Raw genomic sequence first — 25,057 nt, forward strand, 5'->3', positions numbered from 1 at the left:
AGACAGAGACAGAGAATGAGAATGAGAATGAGAATGAGAATGAGAATGAGAATGAGAATGAGAATGAAGTGGATAAATGAACAAATAACTGAGATAATCAAAGAATAAATCAACAAAACAGAAAATACATGTTCTGTAGAAGACATATATGTATGTGCACGCATGTACACATGCACACAAGAAAACAAATGAATACATCAACTCATGGAGTAGGTACAGCCAAGCAGACTACAGGATCTCAGGTGAGAGAGGTGACTTCTACGAGGCAGGCAAACAATAACATCTGAGTTCCCTACAGTGGACAAGTGCTCAGGCACTTTGTGACAACTTCACACATGGTCCACCCAGCCAGCATGTGATATGCTGCAGCCCAGAGGGACGCTGACATTCACAGAGGTTAACCATTCAAGGTCACCGACTCAGAAGTGGTAGGGTGTGCATCAAACACAGGTCTGCAGACCCCAATCTCACATTGGCTTCACAGGATGCAACAGCTTGAAAAGATAACAACAGCCAACACAGAGAGAGTGTTTTAATGAACAGTCCCTGTTCTACACAACGACATATATCCTTACAGAAAGCCCGTGAGGCAGGTGGCAATATTACCCATATCTGACTTAATCAATGCAGGTGTTCACAAGTTATGTTCAAATGACTGATCAACAGATGTGAGACTTGAATCCCAGTGGCTCCACTGTGTGTGTTGGTGATCCTTTAACCTTATCTTGCAATGCCTTAACGATGGGGGCAAGAGGGCAAGAGGTGATTTTATGCAAAAGGCAAAAAGGTTGCAAGTCACATCTAGGAAAAGGAAGGTGACTCCTTGCAGCCGCAGTGGAGGGGGTCATCCAAAGTAAGAAGCCAGAGAAAATAAACGAGATTACACTCCGCTTCTCGTTATCTATCCAGAGGCACAGGCTGGATATGTAAGGCTGGTTACCTGCCTCTCACCAGTTGGAGGAGCATACTCTGGTTTCTTAGCCAAAGTAGCCTGTTCTCTTGCTTTTAATGGTGGGAAAGCGAAAAGCTTAAGGTATAACTGACTTAACTTCAATATTACTGTTAATCATGTGGTAAAAACCTTCCCCAAAGTATACAAGATAAATATCAGCCCCCTAATCTTTAGGCACTTATTTTGTTTAGTTAGAAAAGTCACATATGATTTATTTTAACTCTCTTTCACAGTACTCCACACAGGTCAATAAATCACCCTCTTTACATTTCACTGCCAGGAGGTTTTACTTGTCAACTGCTAGTTCATATTAGAAAACTGTGGTAGAAAACAAAGTTCAATATTCTAAATAAAAAGAAAAAAAGAAAGAAAACTACCCTTTCACCATAAGACTACTTTGGGAATGGAAAAGGGGAATAAGCAGGTCACATAATCTGAACGCTTTAGGTCATTTTGAACCTCCCGTGATCCTATCTTATCGGTCATCTCTAAGGTCAATTTAGGAATTCCTGCTCTTCTAGCTCTCCACCGTGAGAATTCCAGGGTTGGGGGAGAGTGAGACGGGAGTCAGGGTGACAGGGAGGGGGAACATACAACAGGGCAACACACTTCCAGCTTGAAGAAGAAGTGAACAAAACAGAGGCCCAAAATGGAGTTATTTCAGTTCAAAGGCCTGTTGTGAAAATGAGATTTCACTGTTTTCACTCTCCCAGAAACAAAATCTTAAACCAGCTATCAGAAATTGCCGAATCAGGGGCTGGAGCAATAGCACAGTGGGTAGGGTGTTTGCCTTCAGCCGACCCGGGTTCGATTTCCAGCATCCCCATATGTCCCCTGAGCACCACCAGGAGTAATTCCTGAGCACAGAGCCAGGAGTAACCCCTGTGCATCGCCAGGTGTAAAAAAAAAAAAAGAAAGAAAGAAAGAAAGAAAGAAATTGCCGGATTAGCACCTGCACCTGTTGAGTAGGTGATGGGCCTCTGGACTCTAAAGAAAAACTGGTCAGTTTGGGCCACATCTGAAAGTGCTCAGGACTTACTCCTGGCAGTGCTCAGGGGACAGGTAGTGTCAGAGACCAAACTGAGGTTGGCCACATGAAGGCAAGTACCATGAGCACATTATCTCAATATAATTCTCTCTGGCCTCTAAAAATATTTTAAAGCATTTAACTTCTGACAGATTTTTTTCAATTTAAATTTAAAATAATACCAGTCAGGCAAAAAAGTAAAATCATCACCCAGGGGCTGGAGCAATAGTACAATAGGTAGGGCGCTTGCCTTGCTCATGGTCAGCCTGGGTTCATTTCTGGCACCCCATGTGGTCCCCAAGCCCTACCGGAGTAAAGAGCCAGGAGTGTAATCGAAGACCACTGGGTGGCCAAAAAAATCACTGTATCACTGTCATCCCTTGCTCATCGATTTGCTCGAGCAGGCACCAGTAATGTCTCCATTGTGAGACTTGCTGTCACTGTTTTTGGCATATTGAATACGCCACGGGTAGCTTGCCAGGCTCTGCCGTGCGAGCAAGATACTCTCAGTAGCTTGCCGGGCTCTCTGAGAGGGGTGGAGGAATCAAACCCAGGTCGGCCGCATGCAAGGCAAATGCCCTACCCACTGTGCTATCACTCCAAAACATAAAAAATAAAAATTTAGGGTTTGAGCAATAGCACAGCGGGTAGGGCGTTTGCCTTGCACGTGGCTGACCCGGGTTCGATTCCCAGCATCCCATATGGTCCCCTGAGCACCGCCAGGGGTAATTCCTGAGTGCAGAGCCAGGAGTAATCCCTGTGCATCGCCGGGTGTGATCCAAAAAGCAAATAAATAAATAAAATAAATAAAATAAAAATTTAAATATAACAGAAATATCTTGACCTGGAGCGACAGTACAGTGGGCACTCCTTGCATGTGGCTGACTGGGGTTTGAGAACCAGCATCCCAGACAGTCCCCCAAGCCCTGTCAGGAGTGATCCCTGAGCACAGAGCCAGGAGTAAGCCCTAAGCACCACCAGGTGGGAATACCCACTCCAAAAAAAAAAGGGGGGGGGACAGAAAACCATCACCTGTAACTAGTGTGATCATATAGTCCAGGCTGCTCAGGAGACCCTGATCAGTGGCACGTGGTATCACACCTGGCAACAGCACGGGGAGAGCTCACAGGGGAGCACTCGTGTTGCGTCCTGGATTCAAGCGCCAGCATCACAAGAGAGAAATATGACTGAAGTGGTAAAGCATTTCTGGTCATCCTCTCCACACCCACTCATGTAAATAATCATTCTTGCCATTCAATGTGTTTCTTTTATATATATATAAAACCTCTACAATCAAGAGTTTTCACACCCAAAAGGAGAGAGAGCAAAAGGGAACCAGCCTGCCACAGAGGCGGGGTGGGGTGGCAGGGATGGGGCGGGGGTGGTGGGAGGGATCCTGGGACCATCAGTGGTGGAGAATGGACACTGGTAGAGGGATGGGTACTTGATCACTGTATGACTGAAACACAAGCACGAAAGTCTGTAAGTCTGTAACTGTACCCCACAGTGATTCACTAATAAAAAAATTTTTTTAAAGAGAGTTTTCACAAGCCTCCATCTTTCTTTCAGTTTTTATTATGACAAAAATAAGCTCCTGTTTGTAAGTAATAACATCATGACTTTCCACTGAGTCAATGTCGTTCAACAACCAAGTTGCTTCCAGAGAAGGAAGCATTAAAAGGAAATGAATTTGCAGGGGACTTAGAAGATCAATGTATAAACCCTAATTCTTAGATTACATCTTTCCTATTTGGGGGATATCAAAATATTATTTTTTTATAAAATGTCAGGGATTATATCTGGTTGGAAAGGTCTGGAAATTTTTTTGTTTGGGGACCCAGTGGTGCTCAAAAGCTACACCCCACTGAGTGCTTGGGGCTGGGGGTCATTTCTAGTAGGTGTCCAGGGACACGTGGCACTGAGATTAAACCCAGGCCTCCTGCGGGCAGAGCACATGCTCCCTGTCTCTCCCGGACTAAGGCCTTTATATAAATAGCAAACAGTCGGTAATCCTGAGTCACCTCAAGCTTTCTTAGAATCTGACAAGACACGTGGCGGGCTGGCGGGGCTCTGGCCGCACCGTGCAGGGGCTCACTGTAGACCGTCAGACCCAGCCTTCAGCGTCAGGAGAGGAACAGGAGAAAGTGACCATCTCTCTTCTTCCCGCCTCACATAAGTCATCGTGGGGGCCACCGACTTCACTAAATCTTGGTCCTGAGGCCAGCTGGGGATAAGGCGCCAACCCAAAGCTGCATCAGGGTGAACCCTGGTGCAGGGGCGCTAGGCTCCTTCTCACCTCAGAGGGGCAGCCAGGGATGCTCCTTGAACAGCCCAAGTCTGAGGGAGAAGGTTACCAGAAGTTACCAGAGGAAGCAAGACCAAACCAGTTTGTGCTGAGCCAACCCCTCACCAACTTCCCCATCCTCCTGTTCGCTCCCTTGTTTTTGGTTTTATGGGTGGGTTTTTTTTCAAATTTTTTTGGCTTTTTGGGTCACACTCAGCAATGCCCAGGGGTTACTCCTGGCTCTGCACTCAGGAATCACTCCTAGGGGTGCTCAGGGAACCATATGGGATGCTGGGGCATGAACCCGGGTTGACCATGTCCAAGGCAAATACCCTGCCCGCTGTACTATCGCTCTAGCCCCTCCTCACTCCCTTTTGTTTTATAGGCTACACCCAGCAGTGCTCAGCGGCTAGTCCTGGCACTGTGTTCAGAGGTCTCTCCTGCCGGCGTTCAGAAGACCACGCGGGCCAGGATCAAAGCCAGGGCTCCCGCAAGCACAGCCCACTGGGTTCTCTCCAGACTGCTGCTTTCCCCTTGTTTTAATACTAAAAGTCATGCCCACACTTAACATGCTAATGAAACGGGACCCACACCAGGGTATGAATCCACACTGGGTAGTCAGAGAAGGTGCCACTTGCCCAGGCAGTGTCGGGCCTGAGGGCAGGACCCTCCGCATCTGTGCAGGCCAGGGACCACTCGGCATGAGCAGAGCCAGAAGCTTCTGGAGCTGGTCTCAGGGCTGCTCCCTGGATGCTCCGGCAGAGAACAAGGGAGGCTGGTTTGGGCCGGTATTTTCCTGGGCCTGCTTGCTTCCCGATTTCCACTAGAGGGGTGACAGCCGGACCCACTCGGGATCTATAGCAGCCCAGCCCCCACCTCCAGCCCCCCAGCTGCTGTCCCTGCAGCCTTCCCAAATAGGCCCCTGAAAGTTCCCAGAGGCTGAGACAGAAGAAAAGCGACCGCCACAGAGGGAGGCAGGCAGGGCGGCAGGGAAACTGGGGACTCTGGCGGTGGGGAATGTACACTGGTGAAGGGACGCGTGTTCGAACATTATATAACCAAAACCCAATCATGAACAACTTTGTAACAGTCTCACTGTGTCTTTACTGAAGCACTGTGATTCAATTAAAAAAAAATTTTTTTTTTTACTTTCTCAAAGGCCAAGGCTGTGTTGACTCTAATTTATGGTTCCTGCTGCCTGAAAACCTCAAGGACTTGCCAGGCTCCGTGGGAAAGGAGAGCAATGGATTGGCAGGTGGGGAGAAAGGGACGGGGAGGGCAGTGACCAGAGCAACCCTGGAGAGCCAGGGCCCAAGCCAGTCACCGTCACTTCGCATCGCTCACTGCTGAAGGCAGCAGCAAAGGACAGGGAAGTCACAAGGGGCTCCGGGGCCTGCTGGCCTCTCACACGCCCCGCTTTTCTGCCTGAATCCATCAGTGTGAAACCCCTGATGATGGGCTGATGTCCCTGAGGCCCCAAGATGGTGGCTGAGAAAAGGTCCAGTGGGAGTCACAAAATTTATGTAGTGAAGCCAGTGTCAGTCTGTTGCAAAGAAAGCAAATCTTGTGACCTGTGGGTGATTGGAAATCCAAAGTTTAACCCAAGAAGGTAAACAAAGGCACGCAGTGGCAGAGAGGGAAGGAAAACCTAGTTGTGACTCCACTGAATGAGTTAAAATATTTTAGGGGCTGAAGAGATAGTGGAGCGGCTAGAGCATTTGCCTTGCATACAGCTGACCCAGGTTTGATCCCTGGGACCCCATATGATCCCCTGAGCACCGCCAAGAGGGATTCTCTGAAGGCAGAGCCAGGAGTAACCCCCGAGCACTGCAAGGGTAACCCAAAAAACAAAACAAAACAAAAAAAGAGATACGATTTTAAAACGATTACCATGCTCCATCGCCAAGGGGCCGGCAGGGAGAACCACTCGTCATTCTGCCCAGGCACAGGTCTCAGGCCACACACTGCCCTTCCTGCGTCGTGGAGACAGAAAGCGGGCAGGGACGATGATTCCAGCCAGCCACGTGGGCCAGGGTTCACTCTGTCCCTGACCGCAGCCAGGTGATCCAGCATCCTGACCTTGAGACCAGCGCAGGGTGCTGAGTCACAGCTGACAGGAGGCTCCTCCCAGGGGGCGAGGTCGAAGCTGGTATCATGGAGACAGCGGGAGGAAGGGATAACTGGGTGAGTGGGGTACGTTAGAGGCATCTCTTATAGGTGTTCCATAAAGGAGGGAGACATCCCCAACACAAGAAGTGGAAGCCAGGAATGGCCAAATAGGGAGCAAGTTTCCACTGAGTATACAAACATGTGCACATCCATGCATGTTCATGCACAGAAGATTCCAGTCAAAAAGAATGAACCTGCCGCAGCAAAGCAGGGGCTGGCCTGTGCCCCACTTGCTTATTTAGTTTATAAAAGTGAATGTGTTTCAAAGAAAAAAAACTACAGAAAAATAATCACTGGGAAAGGGATTGGCACTATAGTACAGTAGCTAGGGCATTTGCCTTGCATGCGGCCAGCCCAGGTTCAACCCCCAGCATCCCCTATGGTATCCCCGAGCCCTGCCAGATGTGATCCCTGAGCACAGAGCCAGGAGAAGCCCTGAGCACAGACAGGTGTAGCCCCAAAACAATACAAGCAAGAGGCTAGAGCAATAACACAGCGGGTAGGGCATTTGCCTTGCATGTGGCTACCAAGGTTCAATTCCCAGCATCCCATATGGTCCCCCGAGCACCGTCAGGAGTAACTCCTGAGTGCATGAGCCAGGAGTAATGCCTGTGCATCGCCAGATGTGACCCCCCCCCACCAAAAAAAAAAAAAAAGCAAAACAAAAAATCACTGGGTAAAATCTGGCACTGAAAAAATGTTATTAACCTATTATTCATGATTGACAGGGGGCTGGAGCAATAGCACAGCAGGGAGGGCGTTTGCCTTGCATGCGGCCGACCCGGGTTCGATTCCCAGCATCCCATATGGTCCCCAGAGCAGCGCCAGGGGTAATTCCTGAGTGTAGAGCCAGGAGTAACCCCTGTGCATTGCCGGGTGTAACCTAAAAATAAAAAACAAACAAACAAAAAAAAAACATGATTGACAGCCATGAGATAATTAGGAGGTAAGACCAAGTAATAGCTGCACCTTAAATCCTAGTACTATGTCATAACTGCTTCCAAGCAGACCCATTGTTGGGGGGGCAGGGACACCCAGCAGTGCCGAGGGGCTACTCCCAGCACTGTGTATGGGGGCTGCTCCTGGCAGTGCTCAGGGCACTGAACATGGGCCTCCACATGCAAAGCCCCTGCTCAGCCTGTTGCACCGTCCCCCGCACCAACAGGCTGTGGCTGTAATTCCCCCCAACAGCTTCCCACAGGCCTTTCTCACATCTTTGGACACTCGGGCTCTGGAAGGCCAGCATAAAGCCCCCTTCTCGGTGCCCCTTTTTCCAAGTTATCGATTCCTGAGTATGTGGTGGTTGGTTCTTGCTAACCAGGGGGAAAAAAATCCAAAGAGTGCCTTCCCAAGGCTTCCAGAATAATGAAGAGGAGCATGGAGAGGGGTAAAGCCTGCTACCGCTTACCTGTGCGACCCGGCCCAGCCGTGCCTTGTCTCATTTAACCCCCACAAACACCCTTTTACAGATGAAAATACAAAGTCTTAGTTTTATCCCCCAGCCCGAGAATTCCTTATGTTTCTCTTCTTTGCAGCACCAGGACTGGAACCCAGGGTGGGCGTGACTCAAGCAAGGCAGACACTCAGCCACTGAGCCACTTTCCTGGCCCCCCTGAGACTTAGAGAGAGAAGCTGACTTGCTGCAGTCCCCACCGGTCACTGACATGCTCAAAGGTGATGGGGGGAGGGAGGGTTGGAGCGATAACACAGCAGGTAGGGCGTCTGCCTTCCACGCGGCCGACCCCGGTTCGATTCCCAGCATCCCATATGGTCCCCTGAGCACCGCCAAGAGTAATTCCTGAGTGCAGAGCCAGGAGAGACCCCTGTGCATTGCTGGGTCTGACCCAAAAATAAAAAAAAAAAAAAGGCAACACTGGAATTTAAACCCATCTGTACCCATGCTTCAGATCTTGTTTTCAATCTGACTGACCTGATGGGTGCCCAAACTCCTTTCGCCAATGCAAATCCCCGAGCAACACTGCCCAGAGCCTGCCTCCTGGGTGCTGACCACACTGGGTGTAGCCCTATGCCTGCTCACGCAGGTGTGGAATGAACATCTATCTCCCCACCCCACAAATGACAGACTTGGGCCGCTCTACGCTTCAGCACTCGAGTTTATTCAAGGTCTCTGGCTGCAGGCACAGAAAGGGTCTTCCACACACACTTGCACTTACTGAACAAAGAGATGGGGAGAAACGGTGCTCAGGCCTCACCGTCCCTCGGACACGGCCCCAGCAGAGCCCAGCACCACGATGCCTGCAGACACCCTGGGTGGGGGCAAGGCCAGGCTGAGGAAATGATGTGGGGAATCAGAAGAGGCTCTGAGTTTTTTGGGTTTTTTTTTTATTTATTTATTTTTAATTAGTGAATCACCGTGAGGGTACAGTTACAGATTTATACACTTTTGTGCTTATGCTTCCCTCATACAAAGTTCGGGAACCCATCCCTTCACCAGTGCCCATTCTCCACCACCCGTAAACCCAGCATCCCTCCCATCCTCCCCAATCCCATCTCCCCCCACCCCACGAGGCTCTTAGTTTTTTGAAAAAAAAAAAAAAATCTGGGCTGTGGAGAGTCAGAGAGACACTACAGGGGTTAACGGTGCATACAAATGATGGAGTTAGATCCCCCAGCACCACAAACGGCCTCTGCACCGGGATAGGAGTGATCCCTGGACACAAGCAAGAGTTGGGCCTGAGCACCGCTGGGTGGGACCCCAAAACCAAATAATAAAAATTTCTCAGGACTGGGGCTAGAGAGTTCGGAGAGGGCAAGGCCCTTTCCTTTCATGTGACCCATTAGGGTTTGACCTCCGGCATCCCGTGTGGTCCCCCGAACCCGCCAGGAATAATTCCTGAGTGCAGCACCAGGAGTAACTCCTGAGCACCAGTGGTTGTGTTCCACAAACAAAATTCTCAGGTCTGGGGAGATGGCTAGGAGTGACCCCTGCACACCTCATCTTGCCAAACCCCCTCCACAAAACCACCCGCTCACTGGTGAGACAACGGCATTTCCTTTTTGCGGGGAGCCAGTAAGAGGTACGGTCCGTTCATCCACCCAGTTAGCACATTACAGATAACCAGTCACTTCTCATTCACTTGGCTTCACTCTTTCCACCATATGTGTCTGTTTTCTTTTCTTTCCTTGGCTATTTTCATGCTTTTGGGTCCCACCCCCTGTGTCTTCTTTTTTCTTCCTTAGAACACTTTCAAAAGAATCATGTGATGTGCATTGCTATGCTCTCTCTGATGAGGAGGAGCCTCCCCAATTATGCTCAGGGTCCCCAGAGACACCCCAGAGATGGGCCGAGGCTGCCGGGGAGGGCCTCAAGAACACTTAGCCCATCTCTGGCTGTGTTCTTTGCAGGGGCTGGTAGGGGGGAGGGGGCACACCTGGGGGTTTATTTCTGGCTCTGTGCTCAGAGGTCGCTTGTCATGAGGTTTGGGAACCCTGTGTCTGTAACACTCAACTAGAAACTGAAAGCAACTAGAAATAAAGACAGCTATAGTAGAAGAAATACAATAAGTAGTGATGAAATCTCGGCAACTTTTCAAAGTCACTGTCACAAGGAAAAGCCCAAGGGTTTTGTGGTGGGAGTTTGATTTTTGTTTGTCTTGGGGTATGTTTTTGCAAGGGAAGGGAGTTGGATTTTAGCCACCCCACTCCCCCACCCCGCCCTCCCAGCAGTGCTCAGAGAACCATGCAGTGCCACAGCTCCGACCCCAGGTGGCCTGAACTTTTCTAAAGCATGAGCTCAGCGCAGGGAGCCTGTGCTCTGCTCCTTAGCCCTTTTCCCACATCCAACTTTGCACCTAGAAATTTCCTGTTTATTCCTTTTGAACTGCCCCAGAAGCATGTAGGCAGGACTAAAACCCCCCATCTGAGTCACCTCTAGGCCATGAAAAGTGCTTCAATAGCCTTGGGGAAGGAAAACCCATTTCCTTTCCCTTTCCCTTTCCCTTTCTCTTTCTCTGTGTGCGTGTTGGGAGGAAGGAGGGCTCCCAGCCGCTCCCAGTCCAGCCTCACCTTTGCCCAGCCTCACCTTTGCGTGGCAAGTGCTCTTTGGCTGGGCTCTGCTCAAAGTCAAAAAATAAAAGTCAACAACCTGGGTTTACTTTCAGGGCTCTAAGAAGATCAAACATCTACCAGAAGAGCATATTCCCGAGTAAAGTGCCGCCAGCAAACACTCTGGGTTGTACACTTACACACCGCCAAGAGGCTGAGTCCTGTGTCTTTGGCCAGGCCTTCAGGTAGGACAAAGAAACAGCAGGATCCCTTCCCTGCTCTCAACACAGATGCCACATCCCCTCCTTTGGCCAGTCAACTCCTACGTCATCTCATCTCCAACGGGTGCCTCCTGTACCCTGTTCGCTTGCTTTGTGGGGGGGGATTTCCAGTCATCATCTTTGCGGTACCAGGGATCAACCCCAGGGCCTCCCGAGTGCAAGGCAAGTGCTCTACCACTGACCCACCTTGCTGGCCCCTGTGTCTGTTGCTTAAGTTCTCGGTCCTTTCCTGAGAGCCCAAAGCACAAAGGAGGGAATCCAGGTTCTGGTCCCAATCTGTCACACCCAGGGTTAGGGTCGCTGGAGACTATACAGAAGCTGGGAAAATGCAAAGGTAAAGAAGGGACACATACCAGCCCCCCAGGTCTCCAGGTGAGACGCACTATACTCCTGAGACACCTGCAGATGATGCCCAGCAGTGAACCCCACCCAGTGGGCTAGGAATTTCATTCCAAGCAACTCAACCTGCTTCACCACAATGGACCTACATCACCTCCCGCAGGCCCCTTCAATGGTCCTACATCACCTCCTGTAGTGCCCCCTGCAATGGTTTTATATAGCACCCCTCCTACAGCTGTAAGATAATCAAACGTGGGAGCTGGAGTGGGAGCTGGAGCCGCTGTAAGGGGGTAGGGCTGCTTCCAGAGTCCAGTCAAGTCTGCGCACTTAGAATTTTTCCTTCAAGGTCAAGGACTACATCCTGGTTATAAATTAATTGCTTAGACATAATGTATTGCAAAAGAAATTAAATTTATGTGTGTGATGCAAGACTGTTTTTATTGAATAAAATTTACTTAAAAAGTTATGGGAGTGGGGGAGGACAAAGAGGAATACGTGTTCAGGAGACAACATGGGTTTCTCCAGAGTAGAAGGCAGAGAGAGAGAGAGAGAGAGAGAGACAGAGACAGAGACAGAGACAGAGACAGAGAGACAGTGAGACAGAGAGACAGAGAGATGTTCAGAGATGTTCAAGGAAGAACATGGGCTTGAAAGAGCAAACCCAAAATTAAATCCTATTTATTTCTGGTTTTAGGGCTACACCCAATGGTTCTCAGGGTGGCGCTCAGGGGACTATAGGGAGTGCCAGGGATCAATCCAGGGCCAGCCATGTGCAAGGCAAACCCCCTACCTGCTCTACTATCGCTCCGGCCCCCAAAATTAAGCTTTGAAAGGAACAGATGCTGAAGCACTACCCCATAACTGCTGCTGAGGGTCCTGGCACAGGACCAGTTTGTCCCACTTTGCAGAAGAGGACATAAGTGCCCCTGTGGGGTTAAGTGCTGACCTAAAGCCACACGGAATGCTCCAGACTCAAGCTGGGGACTCCTGAGTGCAGGACACTGCTCTTCTCTCCCCTGCCCTGACTCTTAGCCAGACAATATCCACAAGCATTAAAGTCTCTAAGAGCATTTCTGAGGTCACTGGGAACAATTTCAAAGAGTATGCATAATCACTTGAAAAACTCCAAAAACAGAATTTATTTAATTGGGCCCCCCAGTGACCCAATGAAATAATGACTCACTCGAAATCGCCTAGCCAATGATCTCCTCCATGGACTGCTATCATCTATAGCATGAAAAAACAAAACGATGAAATTGAGGGCTAGAGAGCTGTAAGAGGGGCTGAGGTGCTCACCTTGACTGTCGTTGACCCTGGTTCAATCCCCCAACCCATTTGGTCCCCTGAGTACTGTCAGGATCGACCTCTGAAGGCAGAGCTGGGAGCAGCCCCTAGCACCACCAGGTGAGATCCCCAAGCCCCAAAGATCATCATAATAAACTAAAACCACAAAATGTAGCTGAAAAGGAAGAGATGTCACTCTTTCCTGATCCTAAGCTCCTGCATGGAAGGTGAGAAGGGGCTTCTCAGTGGAAGGAGGAGAAGGTGAAGTATTTCCGAATCATAAGAGGACTTTTTTCAAATCACATTTTGTGGCCACCCCCTCCCCTCTCCCAACACTCCCACCCTAAGAGTGCTGCGTAACTGTGCTGATAATGGGAAATCCTGGGAAACCACGATTACCAGCCCAAGGTCTGCATTTGCATCATCCCTGCAAAGCTCCACTCACCTCGACAGCTGCCCCACCAATCTGTCCCAACTTGTATGCATGTTTGTGTGACCAGACACTCACCACGCCAGCTCTGAAGCTCCCGCACCAGGCCCAGGCACTTGTTGCTCCCCAGATGTTCCTCTACCCCCACCAATCCCCAAACCCACTCCAGTGGCCCCTCCCACCACACAGGTTTTGGTTCACACGCCATCTCGCCTCCCAAGAGTCACCCCTGACCATCACAAACACCAACACCCCAATAATACTCTATCATTTCTTTTTTTTTTTTCTGTAGAATGAATCGGCCTAGAGCCAAGGCAATATCTCAACTGGCTGAGCATAAGCTTTGCAGCAAGAGGTCCAAGTTCAATCCCTGGTACAGCCCGCTTTCCTGAGCACTGCTGGGAGTAGCTCCTGAGCACAGAGATGGGAGCAGCCCCACACACACACCCCCCTGCCCCCAAAAATAACCTATCCATTTGCATGATTTTATCTATGAATCCATCGTCTTGATTCTCTGTCTTCTCAACATTCCCATAAAGGCTGGGCTTTCGTCCAAATCGTGTGTAGCACTTAGCAGAAGGCCTGGTATCTACTAAGTGTCCAGTAAATGTTAGGATCATTCAAATGGGCTGCAGTCATTGCAGCAACGTTTCTCCATCTCTGGATCACCATCACCTTTCTCAGCAACATAGTCACATGGGATGGAAGAATGGTCTTGCTGATCCTGCCAGCCAGACGCCACCTGACCACTACCACCCCTGCCCCAGAACTCATTCACCCTGCGGGAACAGCCCAGAATGGAATGCCTTTGACTGTCTTTTCTTCCTGTTCTCTATCTTTACTTCTTACCTAACTCCATCCAGCAGGTTATGTAGGATAAGAATGCGGAAATAGTGTTAGAGCTTCCACCCTTAGTAATTGAAAAGCATGTCTATGGGCCAGAGAGATCACACAGTAGGTAAGGTGTTTGCCTCGTATGCAGCAGGCCTGGGTGTGATTTCCAAGCACCTAAGATGATCCCCTGAGCCCCTCCAGGAGTGATACCTGAGCACAGAGTCAGGAATAATCCCTAAGCATCGTCAGGTGTGGCCTAAACTCTCAACGATTTAAAAAAAAAAATTACAAACTAAAAACAATTATTTGCTACCTGCAAGACACTGGGCCAGGTTTATAGCGTGAATTCTTTCATACAACCCTCAAGAAAGTCTCACAAAGCAAGAATTTTTCTCACTCACTTTCAGAATCAGGAAGGAGGGGCCAGAGAGATAGTACAGTGGGTAGGGTGTTTGCCTTGCAAATGGCCGACCAGGGTTCAATCCCCAGCATCCCATATGGTCCCCCCAAGCACAGCCAGGAATAATTCCTGAGTGCAGAGCCAGCAGTAACCTCTGAGCATCGCTGGGTGTGACCCCCCCAAAAATAAAAAATTTTAAAAAGGAGAAAAATCAGGAAAGAGTCTGCCTGTTGTCATGCAGCCAGGAAATGAAGGAGCCAAGACCCAAAGGCTCAGGAGAGCCTCTTGCTTCTTGCCATGTGGCACCCCTGCCTCCGTCAGGACACATCTCAGATACACACGCAGAGACAGTGAGAGGCACTGCAGAGGGGTCGAAGCACAAAGCGGTGCTTTGCATGGGGGATCCCCACCACATGAGGACCTGAGCATCACTGAGAACAACCCCCAAGCACCATGCTGGAAAGAGGTGCCCTAGTATCACCAGATATGGCTCCCAAAATAACCAAAAACATAAAGTTTAAATTCAAAAAGAGAACAATGGAACAATGACAGGACAAGAAAGATAGTAGAGCAAATAGGGCGCTTGCCTGGCATGCAGCAGACCCAGCTTCAATCCCCAGCATCCCATACAGTCCCCCAAGAACTGCCAAGAGTAATCCCTGAGCACAGAGCCAGGAGTAAGCTCTGAGCACTACCAGTCATGGCCCAAAAATAAAACCAAAAACAATTATTTAAAAATCAAGCCTAGGGGCTCTCTCCATCTTTGGAGGAGCCCGCGTTCTTTCTTGAGCGCGTTACTCCTACTGGTTTTCCTTTTCCACTTATCTCTTCCTCCTTCCCTAAGACCTTCTAAATAAAGTCTGTTACTTCAAAAAAAAAAAAAAAATCAAGCCTAGGTCGGAGTGATAGTACAGCGGGTAGGGCGTTTGCCTTGCACGTGACCAACCCAAGTTCAATCCCCAGCATCCCATATGGTCCCCCAAGCACCGCCAGGAGTAATTGCTCAGTGCAGAGCCAGGAGTAACCCCTGGGCATCGATGGGTGTGACCCAAAAAAATGCAAAAAACAAAAATCATGCCTAAGGGTTAAAGTGGTAGTACAGCAGGTAGACCATTTGCCTTGCATGTGGCCGATCCAGGTTCAATCTCCGGCATCCCATATGTTCCCCCGGGAGTAACTCCTGAGTGCAGAGCCCAAAGTGAACCCTGAGCATTGCTGAGTGTGGCCCAAAAACAAACCCCAAAAAAGTGAAAATCAAGCCCAAAGGCTTGCAGATAATTAGGGCATGTGCCTAGTGTGTGCCCCACAGGGGTTAGATTCCCAGCACCACATGGTCCCCCTGGCATTGCTGGGTACAGCAGTGGAGGCCTGTGACCCCCAAGTATGGCTGAAGAGGGGCTGGAGCAATAGCACAGTGGGTAGGGCGTTTGCCTTGCTTGTGGCTGACCCAGGTTCAATTCTCAGCATCCCATATAGTCCCCTGAGCACCGCCAGGGGTGATTCCAGAGTGCAGAGCCAGAAGTAACCCCTGTGCATCGCCGGGTGTGACCCAAAAAGCAAATTAAAAAAACAACAATTATGGCCCGAGAGGCCCCCAGCACTGTGGAGTGGCCAGGGTCTCTGACCTGAGCAGCACCGTGTCCTCACACCCTTGCCCAAACAACTCCCAGCGAGGACTCTGGACTTCTGAGCACCACTTGGGAGGGCCCCCACCTAGTCTAAAAAAATATCAAGCCTGGGCCAAAAAAACAGCTGGACCAGCTGAGCACATGCTTTGCATGCAGGAGCTCAGCTCTGATCTCAGCTCTGTACGGTCCCCCGAACACTACCAGGTGTAGCCCTAAAACAAAAACTAAAATAAAAAAATCAAGCTGAGTTGGGCCATCTGGCAGTGCTCAGGGATCACTTCTGGCGGTGCTCAGGGGACTCTATGGGGTGCTGGGGATGGAACCCAATTGGCCGTGTGCAAGGCAAGCACGGGCCAGCTGTACTATCAATCCTGCCCAGAGTCTGGTTTATTTTAAATGAGAAGTTGGACACAGAGCATTACATAAGGAGAAAGGAGTCAAGGATGACTCACAGTCTGGGTGCCAGGACAAGACTTGAAGTCACCGGCAGAATGAGGAAGTGTGAAGGACTGTTCTGAGAGATATGAAAGAAGTGGGGGGAGCAGGGAAGGGGTTAAGGATGCTGTCTCTCATCCCTCACTCAGATGATCAAGGCTTCAGGCATTCGGAGAACAGTTTGGCAGTAATAAGAAGGCATAAGACGGGAGTGATAGTATGGCAGAAAGGGTGCTTGCCTGGCCATCCTGGGTTCAGGAGTGATCCCAGAGCACAGGACCAGAAGTAAACCCTGAGCACTGCTGGGTGAGCCCCCAGCCCAAATAAAAAGAAGGCAGAGACATAAGGATTGGAGATAAAGTCAATAATTACATGTTCTTCTTTTAAACTGGGTGATAAATTCTCTTTCGAAAAGAAAGCATTGCCAGACATGGGAAATAACACTCGTTGCACCAAGCCAAGAGCTGTGGGGGAGGCTACTGCATCTGCATCTAGGAAAATCGTGAGTAACGCTCAAGTCCAAATCTGCCCCAGGGACAGCACAACAGCTAGGAAGAACCGGCTGGCAACGGAGGGATGAGCAAGAAGGGGGTTTTACTTTTGAGCAAGGAGAGTCTTCCCCCAAAGGGAGTCGGGAGGGTGTGAGGAATGGAAAGGGCAAAATCAGGCCAAAATCAAACCACCTGCTCAGAGCTTTTTTTTTTTAAAGGGGGGCTGTGGGAGAAAGCACACCTGGAGATGCTCAGATGCTCCTGGCTCTGCACTCAGAAATTACTCCCGGTGGTGCTCAGGGTACCATATAGGATGCCGTGAAGTGAACTTAGGTTGGTCGCAGGCAAGGCAAGCACCCTACCTGTTATACTATCTCTTCAGCCCCAGAGCTGTAACTGGCAGCACTGGGAATGAAGGTCATTGTTCTGGGCAACAGAGCAAGCAAAGCAGGTGCTCAAGCCTTTGAGTCATCTTGCTGGTCCCTGCTATAAAAAAAAAAAATTCGGGGCTTGGGGGGATGGAGTTGGGGTTACACCCAATGGTGTCTGGGGACTATGACCTGCTCTGTGCCTCTGGGTCACTCCGGGCAGTGCAAGGGACCATGCCATGCCGAGGATAAAACCCAAGTGTCCTACATGCAAAGCGAGCGCATTGGCCTGTTAACCCACTCTCCGGCCCTGCTATGAACTCTTATAGGAACGAGCACCCTGAATTGGCTGGACAGCTCATAGGAAAGCAGGCACCTGGCACAGGTGTCACTGGCGTCACTCGTTATACATCTAAGGCTCCTCCAAGATACCTAAGGGAGATCAGTCTGGCCTCCCCTTGCCATCATACCCTACTGTTACTTAAAAATGATTGTTGCTCTTCGGGGCCAGAGCGATAGTACAGTGGATGGGGCATTTGCCTTTCACATGGCTGACCCTGGTTCAATCCCTGGCACCCCATATGGTCCCCTGAGCCCACCAGGAGTGATCCCTGAGTGCAGAGCCAGGAGTGAGCCCTGAGTACTGGCTGGTGTGACCCAAAAACAAAATAAAAATGTTTTAGGGCTGGAGCACTAGGACAGCCGATAGGGCATTTGCCTTGCACGTGGCCGACCCGGGTTCGATTCCCAGCATCCTATATGGCCCCCTGAACACTGCCAGGGGTAATTCCTGAGTGCAGAGCCAGGAGTAACTCCTGTGCATCACCAAGTGTGGCCCAAAAAGCAAAATATATATATATAATATAATTAATTAATTAATTAAAAATAAAAATGTTTTAAATAAAAATAAAAAATTTGAGGAGCCAAAGTGAAAGTTCAGCAGGTAAGGCATTTGCCTTGCATGTGGCCAACCAGTTTCAATCTCCAGCACCCCAAATGGTCCCCTGAGACCACCGGGGTGACTCCTGAGTGTAGAGCCAGGGGTAAGTCCTGAGCACTGCCAGGTTTGGCCCCCAAACAAACAAATCATTTTTGCTCTTCAAGCGTCTATGTGCCCTTTGCAACAGGACTATTTCTAGGAGCAGATTAAAGCGCTATGCCCAGAAGGCCAGCCCATGCTGGGTTTCCAATGAAGACACTTGGCTGTGGCCAATCACTTGCCATCACTGTCTCATGGCCTTCATCCAAGGGACAGAGAAAGGAGAGAATCCCTTGACAAGAAGATAAAATGCCGAAGTCACGCTTCCTCAACTACATGCCAGAAATACCGACTGAGCCCAAGGTCACTAACCATCTAGATTCCTTTTGGCTACGTTCTCAAAATAGAGGTCACAGTTTTGCAAGATGCCCCAACCTTCAGAGCACGGAGCCAACTGGAGAATCGGGCCGGGGCCGTTGAATCATTAAGCCAATTTCCTGGTGCATGAGTTCCCATGAGCAATTTAGCAGAAAGAGCCTCAGCTCCCAGGGCTGATCAACAACAGACAAACTGATAAAAAGAGTAGTCTCGGGGCCAGAGGTGGGGGAATAGGCAGGAGCCCCAGCTTCAGTTCCTGTCACCATAGTACCGCCAGGTGGGACCTTGCCCCTCTACCTCCATGGTCCTCGCTCCCAAGGGGAAAATATGTTGGGGAGATAGCACAGCAGGTAGGGCACTTGATCCCCAGCATCCCATATTGTTCCCTGAACCCCACCAGGAGTAATCCCTGGATGTAGGGCCAGGAATAAACCCTGAGCACAGTCGGTGTGACCCAAAAAATAAAAACAAAAGCAAACCGGTCTTAAAAGATCAAGCATAGGGGCCGGAGCGATAGCACAGCAGGTAGGGCGTTTGCCTTGCACACGGCCGACCCGGGTTCGATCCCCGGCATCCCATATGGTCCCCCAAGCACCGCCAGGAGTAGTTCCTGAGTGCAAAGCCAGGAGTAACCCCTGAGCATCGCTGGGTGTAACCCAAAAAGCAAAAAAAAAAAAAGATCAAGCATATGTGATGACCTCCAACGAGCGCTCGCCCTACAACTAACTCACTGCCCCATGTCCCTGGGGGAGTGGTTCAGGGATCACTCCTGGCAGGGCCTAGGGGACCATATGGAGTGCCAGGGATGGAACTGGGTTGACCTCGTGGAAGGCAAGTGCCCTATCCACTATGCTATCACTCCAGTCTGGCTTCTGGGGGGGATGGTTGCTCATTTTTTAAGATTTTTTTTTTCAACTGGTTTTTGGGCCATGGCTGGTAATGCTCAGGGGTTATTCCTGGCTCTGCATTCAGGAATTACTCCTGGCAGTGCTCAGGGGACCACATGAAAGGTAGGGGATAGAACATGAATCTGCCAGCACCCTACCCACTACCCAGAATCTCCAGTCCCTGGTTTCTTTTAAAGATGACTCATACTGACTTGAGGGAATTGGACTGACTTGGGAGGGAACTTGGGGGAAAAGTGGAACAGTAGCTATTGAGGACATACAGGAAGGTTGCCTGAATTTATGGGAGAGGTGGGATGAGAAGGTAGACACACACACAAACACACACACACACAACAACAACAACAAAATGTTTCAGTGGTTGTATGTCTAAGTACATGTATATTTAATAATGTCAGGATTAAACCCAAAACTTCATACTTGCAAGGCTGGGTCCTACACTCAGACCCCTGCTTTCAAGGCTGTTCCTAATCCACATTTTTTGACTCTTGATAAGGTTAAATGGGTGACTCCCTCTCTCCAGAGAAATTTCGGACTTCACTGAATGTTATTTGAATTTAGTGTCTCGGGAAAAACTTGCCAACATAACAAATACTTCTACCATCGATATGACCTCAATGAGTGCATGTTCTGGACCTCTCCTCGCCTTCTCCACAATATCTATCCTCCCCGCTCCCATCCTTCTTTCAGGGTCATAGGCACCCATCTTAAATCATGGTAAAGTGGTCCAGCTTATTAGCATCACTGGCCGTGTGGTTTTGACAAGCACTTCTCGGAAGTCTGGCTGGCCTCTCTCACATACACGTGGCAGCCGGGTAGTGAGTTGGGAGTCTGCTGACAGGCAGTTGTCTGCATCTGGCATCACTAGCTCCCAGGGAAACATGAGGTCTGACACGCATATGAGGCTGGAAGTCAGGAAACCTGAGTTTTGTTTGTTTCTCTTTTAGTTTATGATTTTTTTTAATTAGTGAATCACTGTGAGGGTACAGTTACAGATTTACACATTTTCGTGCTTGTGTTTCCGTCATACAATGTTCGAGAACCCATCCCTCCACCAGAAACTGAGTTTTAATCTGCTTTTGTTTGGTATTTGTTCTATCCACCAAGGCTGGGACCCCTGACCTCATACACACAAGGCAGGTTTTCTACTGCTGAGCTCCATCCTCGCTCAACCCTAGTTTCACTCTCCTTTGTGACATTTAATTAGTTATGCAAGATGGTTTTTTTTTACACTTTAAATAAGTTCTTTTACTTCAGCTTGCTCTTCAAGCCCCATTCTCCCTTGAATCTCACTTGCATGTCTCTATGTGCGTTTACTTGCTTATTTCCGCTCTGACAAAGGCCATGTTCTCTCTTGAATACACCCTTCTCTTTTCTCTTTTCTTCCCTCACATCTTTCTGAGTTTCAAAAGAAACCACATTGTTGCTTCTCTCTCTCTCTCTCTCTCTCTCTCTCTCTCTCTCTCTCACACACACACACACACACAGTCCTTATGCCTCTTTCATAAAATGAGACTACTGGAATGGAAAAATACTATTACCCATTTGTTTCCACCACAAGATACTGTAAGAATCTGTTATAAGGGGGCTGGAGCGATAGTACAGCAAGTAGGACATTAGCCTTGCATGTGGCCGACCCGGGTTCAATTCCCAGCATCCCATATGGTCCCCGAACACCACCAGGAGTAATTACTGAGTGCAGAGCCAGTAATAACCCCCTGAGCATCACCGGGTGTGACACCGCCCCCCAAAAAAAGAATCTGTGATAAGCTGTGGATTCCCTCCACCAGAATAATATACTTTAATACATGAGTATGAAATCACACATTTCCCAAGGGGTTCACAGAGCCCCTCAAATCTACTGGGGGGGAACTTACTGGGGGGAGCAAACTTTGCACGGAGGAAGCTCAGCTTCGATTCCCAATGACCTGAGCACTGAGCCGATAAGTGGGCCCTAAGCACCACCAGAAGTGGTCAAGTGTTGTCAGAAAAACAAACAGAAACCAAATAAACCTTGTACTTTATTCCTTGGGTCAAGCCCACATACCACAAACATTTTTCAAAACATGAACAGAGAGAAGCCAAAGAGACTGAACACAGTTAAGGCATTGGCCTTGGGTGTGCTCCAAAAACCAAAAAGTAAACTAATTAATAAAAATAACAGAGAGAGCTGGATAGGTCAAAGGGCTGGGAATATGTTCTGCATGCAGCAGACCAGGATTCAATCCCCAGCACTGCACAGTCCCATATGCCAAAAATAATAAATAATAACAACAGAGAATGCACATAACCTGAGTGTTTCACATAATCTGAAGCAAAATCAAATCACCTGTAGAACTAAACATTCTCTCCTGTATTCTGGGAGGAAGAACTGGTTACTGAGGGAAGGACAATGCAAAAGTATCAGGAAGAGTTCATCTTGATTGGGACTGGAGAGATAATAAGGTGGGCGGGTTGCTTGCTTGTGCAAGAGGCCAGTCAAGCTTCCTGCAAGTTTGATCTCCTGAACCCCACATGGTTTCTAGAGCCCTGCCAGGAAAAACACCCTGAGCAGCAAGTGTGGCCCAAAAACCAAAAACAAACAAAAAAATTACTCTGGATGACTGAGGCCTGGTTAAGCCCTTCACATGGAATCAGTGGCTGAAGGCCCAGCTGTCGAGCTCAAATCTTGGCTCATCATAAAAAAGGGAGGGGCGGGGAATGGAAACAGATCCCATGGGGAGCAGCTCAGAAGGACAGAGTTCATGACTTGCATGCATCAGGCTCAAGTTCACAGTCCAATACTGTGTGGTTCCCTGGAGGAACACCAGCTATAGCCCTGGAGGCCCCTGGGCACCAACAGAACCCCCTTGGGGTTCCCATTACTTCAAGGTCCAAGCAGCTCCCCATCCTCGGGCCTACGCATTTAACTGCCCTGTCTTGGTGGCAGAGTTATGCCAGGAGCTGGCCCTGGACACCCAAGCACAGGTGGGGACAAGAGGTAGTTTATTCGAAACCAGCATTCAATCTCTGCAATGCAGGGACCCCTGAACATCGTCGGCCTGAGCTCCTCAGGGACTGACCCCAACTCTGTTCCCAGTACCTTTGGGTGTGACCCCTATTTTTTTTTAAAAAAAAAAAAGGCTCTTCACAAACTAACACAACATGACAAAGTGTTCAATGTGAACTTTTATTATTAATAGTTCTAGGTGACAAGGAATACCAGTATTTTTAGAATTCTTTTTTCAAATAGGGGTCCAAGTGATAGTACAGCGGGTCACATGGCCAACCTGGGTTCAATCCCCAGCATCCTACATAGTCCCCCAAGCACCGCCAGGAGTAATTCCTGAATACAGAGCCAGGCCCCAAAGCAAAACAAAACAAATAATGGGTGAGACTCGGAAAAATAAAGGGCCCTACCAAAAGGCCCTTAGCTAGTAACGAACAACGTGGAGATTTCAGCACTGCACATCTGAAACCCGTGACCGGGAGCCTGGCTAATCTCTGCTCTGAACAGGGCTTGGAGGCCCTGAGAAGTGCTTCCAAGAGGACTAAGAGGTCTGTGACACCAGTCCAACACCTGAGAGATTCTCCCTGGAGACTGTCCACCACTCTACCAAAAACTCTTGTTGGCTGTTCATAGGAATGAAAGATTGCAAAGACAGAATTCTGAGGTCAAAGAGACAGTATAGCCAGTAGGGTGCTTACCTTGCACATGGCTGACCCAGGTTCGATCCCCAACACTACACAGCATCTCCTGAGCACTGCCTGGAGTGATTTCTAAATACTGAACCAGTACTACTAACCCCTGAGTACCACCGGGTGTGACTAAAAACAAATAAACCAAAAAAAAAAAAAAAAAAAACAGTAAAGACAGGCCTTTGCTCTCACACACCAATTCTAACCCAAGCCTAGAACTCCAAAACAGGAAAAAGAAACCAACTTCCTTGACAGGGAAATTTAGCCTAACAAGGTTAAATACTTTGAGAGAGAAGTAGCCAGCCCCAGCAGAGGGCAAACACCAGCCTAGAACGAATAGGAAAACTCGAAAAAGAATGAAGACACTTGTTCCTATTTCTGAGATAACCCCAGCCTCAGATAACTGTCAAGCGGAAGTCCCCAGAAAAGGGATGATGGTCAGAAGCACCCCAGAGCGTGCAACACCATTCATTCACACCCTCGCATAAAGTGAGGGACTTCACACCTTTATACATTTAAGACTATTTCACTTTCATATCTCGACTGAAAACAGCTCCCATCCGTTGATCTAAAACGCACCGTTCATTCTTTGGAACAGGGGCCACGGGCTAGGGGGACCCTTGGGAACAGACAGCAGGGCAGGAAGCGCAGGCAGATGAGGCCCCGACCTCACACATCCAGATGGGGGCCCGCAGCTGAGCACAGTCATCAGCTGGACCAGCCCTTCCCACTGGCTCCCCCATCACCCCAGGCCTGGTCCCCTTGTCAGGGGGAGGAGTACACGTGCATCCGCAAACCTCTAGCTCCATCACCCCAGGCCTGGTCCCCTTGTCAGGGGGAGGAGTACACGTGCATCCCCAAACCTCTAGCTCCCTCTGCCCATTCGACCTCCTCCCCGCCGTGTCCCCTTCTGCAGGAATGACTCCCCTGGCAGGGCCTTAGTTTCCCCGTCCGGAAAATGAAAGGTTTGGAGATCACGTGGCGGCCTCGCTCCTGCTCGAAATTTCTGATTCCATTTCATTATCCCGCACGCAAACGCGCGCTGTCAGCGGGAGGAGCCTGGCCCACCCAGCCCCGCGCCCCGTCCCCTCGCATCAGGACCCGCGCCCCGTTCGATAGCATCAGGACCCGCGCCCAGTCCCCTCGCATCAGCACCCGCGCCCCGACCCCTCGCATCAGGACCCGCGCCCAGTCCCCTCTCATCAGCACCCGCGCCCCGACCCCTCACATCAGGACCCGCGCCCCGACCCCTCCATCAGAACCCGCGCCCCGTCCGCCCCATCACCCCCGCGTGTGCCCGGGCCGAGCACGCCGCTGCCGCACCCACCGGCAGGCTGTTGCTCTCGGCGGCTGCAACCCGGGTTTATTAGACAACCCAGATCTTGCCTCGGGCCTCCCGGCCATCCCAACACAAACCCCTGCCGCGCGCTGCCAATGACTAAACTCGTGCTCGAAAACCAAAAGCCGGCCTCGGGGTGAGGTTCCGGGGCACTTTTGCGGGCACGCCGGACTCCACCCCTGCCCTACCTTCTCTCCGGGGGTATCTTTCAGCCGTGAACCCCGGGATTCTCTTCCACTCTCCCCCAGCAAAAAAAAAAAAAAAAAAATTTAAAAGCCGACTCTTTCCTCCTCCCTCCCCGCCCCCCCCCCAGGCTCCAGCCCACCCCCACCCCCGCCTCAGGCCCCGCGCGCTCTTCGCACCCCTGCGGAGCGCTGGGCGGGGGACCCCCACCCGGGCGGCGCGGGGGAGGCCTCCCCGCCGGTCTCCTGTCACTTACAGGCGGCTCCGGGGCTCAGGCCGGCGCTGGCGGCGCCGCGAGCAGGCGGACGGTGGAGTTTGCTGACTCAAAGGCGCGGCGGCGAGCGCCCGGGAGCGCCCCCGAGCGCAGCCCCGCGCGGTCCGCGCACGCAGCGCCCAGCGCCCGCGCTCCGCGTCCGCAGCCCGCCCGCCCGGCCCCGCGCGGCCCCGCCCCGCCGGCCCGGACACGTGAGGCCCCGCGCGAGCCCGAGCCGCCGGGAGGCGCTGCGGAGCGCCCGAGTCCCGCCCGCGCGCGCCGAGGGATGCTCCCGGGCCCAGGCACTGCGGGGGCAGCGGCGCCAGCGACGCCCTATGGCATCGCCCCTTGAAAATCGCCTCGGGCCCCGGGGACGTAGTAAATCCCTAGGATTTGCAACTATGAGGCCCTGGGT

General features: G+C 50.4%; 1 protein-coding gene across 2 annotated transcripts in view; it reads right to left on the minus strand.

Annotated features, from left to right (window-relative positions):
• SNX10 (sorting nexin 10) overlaps positions 1-24,824 on the minus strand; it is a 68,785-nt gene extending 43,961 nt beyond the window's left edge. The window contains exons 1-2 of one of the 2 annotated variants that reach the window (XM_055146525.1): positions 24,646-24,824; positions 24,395-24,445 (exon numbers count right to left, since the gene is read on the minus strand). The gene's annotated coding sequence lies outside the window, so the exon portion shown is untranslated. The remainder of the gene's footprint in view (positions 1-24,394; positions 24,446-24,645) is intronic. The other variant, XM_055146517.1, reaches the window with a different exon arrangement.
• Positions 24,825-25,057: the final 233 nt, after the last annotated feature.

This window comes from Sorex araneus, chromosome 1, assembly GCF_027595985.1.
Source record: "Sorex araneus isolate mSorAra2 chromosome 1, mSorAra2.pri, whole genome shotgun sequence".
NCBI classification, from domain to species: domain Eukaryota; kingdom Metazoa; phylum Chordata; class Mammalia; order Eulipotyphla; family Soricidae; genus Sorex; species Sorex araneus.